Source organism: Papaver somniferum, chromosome 8 (assembly GCF_003573695.1).
Source record: "Papaver somniferum cultivar HN1 chromosome 8, ASM357369v1, whole genome shotgun sequence".
NCBI classification, from domain to species: domain Eukaryota; kingdom Viridiplantae; phylum Streptophyta; class Magnoliopsida; order Ranunculales; family Papaveraceae; genus Papaver; species Papaver somniferum.
This window is the reverse complement of record NC_039365.1, coordinates 86,718,686-86,727,421: the sequence shown is the minus strand read 5'-3', so window position 1 is coordinate 86,727,421 and position 8,736 is coordinate 86,718,686.

Below are 8,736 nucleotides of genomic sequence, written 5' to 3'. Positions count from 1 at the left end.
CCCTTCATATAAGGGATAGTTTTCCTGATGAACAATTGTTCTCTGTTTCCCAATCACCTTGGTATGCAAATATAGTGAATTATCTTGTTACTGGTCGAATGCCTCAACATTGGGGTAAGCAAGATCGTTCTAGGTTTTTAGCCGAGGTTAAGCATTTCTTTTGGGACGATCCTTATCTGTTTAAGCATTGTCCGGACCAGATTATTAGGAGATGTGTATCAGAGAGTGACCAGTCTAGTATTATCTCCTTTTGTCATGAACATGCATGTGGGGGTCATTTTAGTGCTAAGAAGACTGCTGCTAAGAATTTGCAGTGTGGATTTTATTGGCCTTCGTTGTTTAAAGATTCCCATAGTCATTGTGTTTCTTGTGAGCGTTGCCAAAAGTTAGGAACCATTTCCAGTAGAAATATGATGCCTTTGAACCCTATTTTAGTGATTGAGGTCTTTGATGTGTGGGGCATTGATTTTATGGGTCCATTTCCTATTTTGTTTGGTTATCTTTACATACTTGTCGTTCTAGACTATGTGTCTAAATGGGTTGAGGAGGTTCCGTGTAAAACGAATGACCACAGGGTCATAGTCCAGTTTTTGAAAGAGAATATACTTACACGATTTGGTACACCTCGAGCTATAATTAGTGATGGAGGTTCACACTTTTGTAATAGACCGTTTTCACTTTTAATGAAACAATATGGTATTACCCACAAAGTAGCTACCCCATATCACCCACAGACTAGTGGTCAGGTAGAGGTCTCCAATAGGGAAATTAAGCGTATTTTAGAGAAAACAGTTAATCCTAATAAGAAAGACTGGTCATCGAGGCTTACTGATGCCTTATGGGATTATCGTACTGCGTTTAAGACACCCATTGGAATGTCACCTTATCGTTTGTTGTTTGGAAAGGCATGTCACCTGCCCGTTGAGTTAGAGCATAGAGCCTATTGGGATATTAAGAACCTAAACTTTTCACTTGACAATGCAGGAGCTCACAGAAAACTCCAGCTTAATGAGTTGGACGAGATTCGTAGAGATGCATATGATAGTGCTAAAGAGTAAAAGAACAAAATCAAACTTGTACATGATAAGAATATTTTACGAAAGTCATTTTCTCCAGGTCAAAAAGTTCTTCTGTATGACACTCGTTTGCATCTATTCCCCGGGAAGTTACGCTCTCGGTGGACCGGTCCTTTTGTGGTCCGTACTGTTTTTTCTCATGGCGCTGTTGAGATTGAGACACCAGATGGAAGTAGTTCTTCGAAGGTTAACGGTCAGCGATTGAAGCCCTTTTTAGAGCCTTTTCCTACAGGTGATGTTGAGGAGGTCCCTCTGGAGGACCCTGTTTACCTTGATTGACCATCAAGGCAATTTTGTATGTTGTATATTATTTTTATAGGTTTTTGGTTACACTTCACCCAGGTACTATCTTTTCGACTTCTCTCTTTACTATTTCCTCATGTTACTTATATTTTTGGTACTGTTCTTTAATTAGAAACATTGAGGACAATGTTAGATTTAAGTTTGGGGGTGGGGTAGAACTTTTTGTTACTTTTTAGTTGCATAATTAAACTCCAGAACCTAGAAATTTATGCCTATTAAGGATGGCACTACCCAATCTAAGTGGATGGAAGCATTTTAGTTGTAGGAGTTGAGGAACCAATCTGACTAGATGGAAACATCTAAAGAGTCTATTCATAAAAGCACAGAGCTCAAGTGTTAGAAATAACATGATAGTTTCACCATATCTCGTTGAGTCTTTTTCACTTCTGTTTTTATTTTGTTTTGTTTTTAAACTATGTTTCTCTGAGTGATTAGGTGGGGCTCACGATTCAAGTTGTTACCAATGCTAGGGTGAATTAGAGTGATTGAGCAAAAAATAAATAAAAAATAAATAAAGAAAAGAAAAAAGAGAGAGAAAAAAAAAAGAAAAAGAAACTGAGACCAGATATGAGAAACACCGTTCATTAGGATAGGTTCATTTTGGCGGAGGACTTCAGACAGATATGAGAAACACCGTTCACCTAGTAAACATCAAAACCATCTATGTTTTTCTATATCCATCTTCTTGATCTATCCATGTGATTAGTTTTGACTCCGGATATTGATGTCCATAGTGCGACTATCTGAGTAGACCTCTGTCACTCATATATAAATTTTAGTATGCTTGAGTGCAAACTTGTGTACAACAATTGGAATTTCGCATCAGGGTACTTCCTCCTGTAGTCAATAAGTATGCCAACCAAGGAGATTCTTTAGTGCCTTCCAAGGTTTTGCATAGAAAGCTAGGGTCTGGAGTATAAAGGTTTTGTGGGTATACCTATGGTAAGCCCTCCGGAGACAACACTCCGCCACTAGAGCCACCTAGGGGTTTAAAGGCTTGTTGCATATGCTAAATGCAACCGACGATGCCTGCGATAGTGAGTTAGGATTTTATTTTTTTATATTTGATTTGCTCGAGGAATAGCAAATAATAAGTTTGGGGGTATTTGATAGACGCATTTATGTGTCTATTTTGTTCTCAATTATGTGTATTGTTAGTGCTCGATTTTGTACTTATTTGATTATTTTATGTCTTTGTAGGTGTTTTTGAAGGAATAAGCATTTGCGGTGAAATTGGCTTGAAAAGTAGTATTTGCGTTCGTGGGAGAAAATCACTAAAGGCACCCCAACTTGGATAAGGGGCACACAACTGTTAAGGGGCACTCCACAGTTATTTGCACCCCAGATGTGCTATTTACACCCAGTGGCTAAATGGAGTCCAGCGCTGGATAAGGGGACACCCTTTCTTCACCAACTCAAATTGAAATTGGCGTGAAATTTTTATCTTCTCCTGCGTGTTTTACTGGCAGAGTTGGATTCGATTTTTGGATGTGTCAGGCAGAGATTCAAATATGAAGCTTGTTTGCGTTGGATTATACTTGACTAAACATGGCTGGTATAATGGATTTAACGGATTAAATTGGCCTGGATAATCAGTTCTCGGCAAACAAGGAAGAAGAACTGCGTACTTATGAAGCTGATATTTTGGAGAGTTTCAAGGGTTAATTTACTGCGATATTCTTGTTACCTATTTAACAGGATTAGTGACGTGATTGGGGAGTATAAAAAGGAATCAAAATCTTCTTATATGTGGTAGTTATCTAAAATAGGGAGAGAAAATATATTTACGGAAACATGCAGATAATCTTGGTCCTGTTTTGATTATTTTGGAAGGTTATAGAGAAGATATTCCCTTTTAGATTCAACTCTATCCCATACGAAGAGTTTCAGTTGAAACAGAAGCCGCGTGAAACAAAAGAAAGGAAATATTTTCATGTAGCTTTTGGTTAAAGAAAAGATAGAGATTCTCGGGATTTAATTACCCTGTGCTGTATAAAATGGTTAGTACGAGTCACAGGCAAGGTGTCGAGAGTTTGAGGGGAGTTAGAGGTCCGGTCAGAAGCCATAGAATCGAAGAAAAAAGACTTGCAGAGGTGTTCTCTGCTGCTGCTGAAGAAGGAGAAAACGAAGAACATTGGACCTACAGAGACAGTCGCAGTTGTGCTACATTAGAAAACTATCGTTCTTCTACAGTCTTAGAAGCTTGTAACAGTGACGTCTGTAACACCCTTACAACGTTGCAAATCTCTGTGTTACACAATTTCTTCAATAAAACACCTTTTTGAGCTATGGATTATTATTTTGTGCGTGTTTTTGATATGAGGAGCTAAACCCCTTAGCCGAGGCGACGGAGGAAGCCATTGTTCCATGAAAAGTGGTATATTTCTACTTAAATTAATTCTTGCAATTTCTTTTATGATTATTTGCATTGAACTAATATTGGAAAATTGATTTTTATTGAATTATTGTGATTCGTTTTGATGGAGCATGCTTAGTTTAAGACTTTTGATGTTTCATGCTTGATGTATACAATTGTTACTTCGAAAATCTACTAGAGGCAATAAATTAGAATCGCTTTAAACGCAAAGAATTGCATGAATATTGATTGGATTGAATCACTTTAATGGTCAATGGTGGAATCCTGAGTCTCGGTGCTTTTTTATATAATATTGATAACAAAAACTTCTTAAGCTTTCTATTGAGTTTGAATCTAAAATCGAGTCTTCACAAGTCTGAGAATCGAACCACTTTTACCACTATCTACAAATCACATCAACCGGCCACGGCTAAGGCATGGCCGACCGGCTAGTGGGCTTGATCCCGCAACACCTTTCCCAAATTTTATTATTTCATTGATACGAGGAAACACCATGAGACTGGGGAGTTTCCTTAAGACGAAGGAGATTTGTTCAAATGAAGAGATTTTCATGAGATCAAGGAAAATAATAAAAATATGATAAAATATAAAATTGGACATGGGACTGGCCACGACACGACTGAACGGCCGGTGAGCCCAGTCCCCCAGCGCCTCAATTAATATTATATTATTTATTATTTTCTTCATATTTTGCATAGGTTCATCGTTCCTTCGTGTTTTGGAATGCTCGTTTGTGCATTCAGGTGCTCGTTTGTGCATTATTGCTGAGTACACTTGCACCATTTTGGTCGGGGCTTACTCGAGAGCTGCTCAGATGCCCGTACATTGAATATTTATCACTAACCCGTGGAATTCTGCTGGGAAGAACCACGAATTGAAGTGACGAAATATTACGAAAAATCGTAGAATATTGTTGAATATTCAGTTAACGATTGGAGATAATTAATTGATGGCTCTATACTAGAAGGCATCTGTCTAGGATCATTAATTATTTGAGAATTGAGAGATATGAGCTTGTTGAAATGTCATATTTCTCTTATATAGTCAGGGAAAACCTTGTTGCATCTTGAAGACGTTATTGCTCTATACTAGCAGGCATGCTGTCTAGGAGCCGCCCAATATTTCGATTATATATAGAAATAATTACTGAAATTGCTCAGTATTCATGAGATGTGGCGTTGCCTCAGCTGAGAGACTACACATCTTCATGTACTCTGAGAGATAGCATTCTCAGTCAGAGATTTTATGGCATGAGCTTTCATGCTTCAATGAGAGACATGAGCCTCAATACTCATCTGATTGCCGGATCAAGAGCATGTATAATTATGGTATTACGATTTTAACCCTTGTCGAAAATCCACCATCTACATTAAGTCCACTGCTTAGTGAGTGACAGTCACGTTCCTCAGTCATCACTGAATGGTGATTTTCCAGTTACAGATAAAATAAGTAATTGAACTTAGTCGTAAGATAAGACGTTACCGGATTTTTGATTTAATGAGCAAACCATGGCTTGAATGAAAAACTAGTGGCGTAATAGAGTGTCATCCAACGAGCATAAATTGGTGTAGAACCGCTGATTCGATGGTGGAATCTTGGTTGGTTCAGGATTCACAGGTCGGGCCCGGATAAGGAAATCCTTGTGAAATTAGGTTTTGGAAATAAAAATTGATATAAAAGGGAATTAATCCCTTTTTTTATTATTTTCTTCCACATAACCGTCCACCACCTTCATCATCTCACCTCCTTCACGTCAACAGCAGCAGAAGGGAGAATTGTTGGAGCTGTCGATCGTCCGGCCATATTCCAGCCGGCACCGACCATGTGAGGTTTTTTTTTTGCTGAGTTCATGAGTTGTTCATGCTTTGATTATGTTAAAATTATATACATGTGTATATATGAGTGTGAGTTTTGTTGAAAACCCTTGTTTTAGAAAACGTATGTTCGTTCGACCATTAGTTCAAGAGACTAGCAATAATCCCTAACTTGAGAGAGATTTTTCTTTTGAAATAGACCTGTGTCCAATGATAAAATTTTGTTTATGAGCTTTCATGGAAACCAAAACTTTATTTTAGAAGGTGTGAACCTTTTCACAAAACCGAAATAAACCTTCGTTTCAAAGAAAAATGCTCACACGAAGGAAAATAGATCTTTTTTTATATGCGAAACATGGAGCTTCACAAGGATTTTTTTTTGATAAACTCACGTGAGCCTGAGATCACGTCAAAAATATTTTACGTGAGTTAATCACGGTTTTTATTGTTTTGTAAAATCAAAACATGGGTTTAGAGTAACCCTTGAAACTAGACAATTTATTTATGATGAAATATTGTCTTGGTGTAAGTTTCATAACTCAGTTGTGGATGTTTGTACTATGAAAATTGTGTTCATGATTTTATGGAAATCAACTTTGATTTTCAAATGATAAAGCTCTGTTCGTTATTGCAGGTTTCAAAGAGCGAACTAATTTCGTAGTGCTAACTCTTATATCACAATCACCGTGCTATCGGAATTGTAAAGAGGTAAGAGTTAAGGATTACCATTTTTTTAGATGCCTGCATGAATATTTTGTTGTCAGATTGTGTAGCTCCATCACATTGTCGAAGTTTGCGCCTTGTATGACAATATTATGAAATAATGTTTGCGCACATTACAGCTACTTCGCAAAGATTTCTGGCTCCCAGGAAAATGATGCTTCCAGAGACGATATATGTATGGATAAGACTTCCGCTGGTGAAGAAGAAGAAGAAACTCCTGGGCTCAAAAATGTTCCAAATGTGGATGATACGTTTTTTGAGGTTCAGCAGGAAACTGAAAAATGCCTTAAGTCCCCAGCATATCATCTTATGACAAATCACAGGAGTGTTACTCAAAAGAAATTGGTAACTCCTAAGACAGTAATACGATTTTGTCTTGAACGAGGGATCTCTCTTGCATCAATCATAGAGTTTAAGATTTCTCGATAACCCTTAGAGAAATTTTCTGGATGGGCGAGGTACATGTTGGGTTTCCCTCGCGTTAGAGATATGTTAGATCAGGCACAAGTAACAATGGCCATTCAGGCATCCGGAGATTTGTTTATTTTCCATGATGTGAGAGGCATAGTGGCTCTTCTTGATCGCTGGTGCATTCCAACTCACACTTTCATATGCAGATGGGGAGAGTTTACCATCACCTTAGAGGACGTGGATGCTTTGTTGCATCTCCCAATCACAGGTAATTCGGAGAGCTATGTTGGATAGCATAAATGGAGCGGATCAATAGGGCATCTGGAAAATATTGTTATGCTTACTGGTTAACACGTTGGTGGCCAAGAGATGAGGCCCTTGACTGCCCCGTTGACAGTAGGTTGTCCATTGCCGCTTTCTTATGCTTATGGCTGTCCAGAGATGTGTTTGAAGACAGTGGAACTTTGTTGAAGCCGTTTGTGATTCTATTTTCTATCAAGATGGCTCAAGGTGAGCAACTCCCGATAGGTAGTCTATTCTTGGGTTCTTTGTATTCTAACTTGGATTCCCTGATTATAGACTCCAGTGTATCGAATGGCTTCATGAAGATCGAATCCTATGCCAATACGATGTTTCTCCAGGATTTGTTGTGGGAACATTTCAAGAATTATGCTCCTGTTCCACGTACTATCTTGTCGGGACCGTGTGCTGATGTTCGTCATGTCTTCTCTGAGAAATATAATGTCGGGATTATGCGCTGGTCTACAAAGCATCCTCGGTTCAAGACACGTCTCATTGATGTTTTAGACAATGAATCCGAGTTCGATTTTAGCCATGGGTGTCAATTCTTTCTTGTATTTTCCATCCAACAACTTTAAATACTGGAGAGAGTATGATTTTAGCGCCTGGTGCAGGTCTGAGTAACGGCGAGAGATCTTTCATGTTGAGCTGCACTCCTGGTCACTTGATGTCAGCAATATATGGAGAGCTTTCAGTGGAGGAATACAACATTGATAGGGAAGCTCGGCAAATTGGTATGGATCAGTGTGTTCCAAATTTTAGAAGGAGAAAGCCATCAGTTGAGCAACTTAGGACCCGTTTGGAACGCACACATGTGGAAGGAAGTGCTTACTGGTTCCCTTGCTCCGAGAGAATTACATATGTAACTCCAGGTTATGTAGACTTCTGGGATCAGCAGCTTGAGCGTCTACATGATTTTGTAACAACTGGTCAACCTCCGGTGAAAGACGCTCCTTCTGTTGAGATGCTTTACACCCGACCAATATTGAAGTATCTTTCTGGTGATAAACGAAAGACGTCTCCAGGATGTTCACAGGTATGAACCCTTTTCATAATCTTCATATAATTGTGATAATATATTTGATCATTGCATCAAAATTTTCCACATGACGGTCGTAATGTAAGACCTCGAATCCGTGTAGACTTCTCAGAAACTGAAGCAGTTATTCATGGCAGAGAGGGCAGGAGCAAGAATTATAAGTTGTTACCTAATACCATAAAACCCCGGTTGTTTCTTTGGTGAGTTGTCAACACTTTTCCGTCGTGACTTCTTCTATCCGTATTACTAGGATCGTAAAACCAATATTTGTTATTTTGTTACAGAACTTTGCTCCGTCAAGTATTGACGGTCTTCAATTCTCTGCTGTTGGGTGATAGACGCATTTATGTGTCTAATATATCTCATTTGTATATACTGTTGTGCCCATTTTTGTACTTATTTTGGTGTTTTATTTATTTATAGGTGTTTTTAGAGAAATAATCCCTTGCGGCGAAATTGGTTAAAAATGCGGCGTTTGGAGCTCCGTTGATAGCGTACCGGAAGTACCCCAGAAATGCACCGGAAGCGTCCCAGAAATGTACCGGAGGAACCCAGAAAAATTACTATTTCCACCCCAATTGCTAAAGGGACACCCGTACAGGATTAGGGGGAGGACACTTTTCTTCTCATAATTCAAATTTTGGAAAAAGGCGGGAAAATATTTCTTCTCACTGGCAGTTGGGTCGATCGATT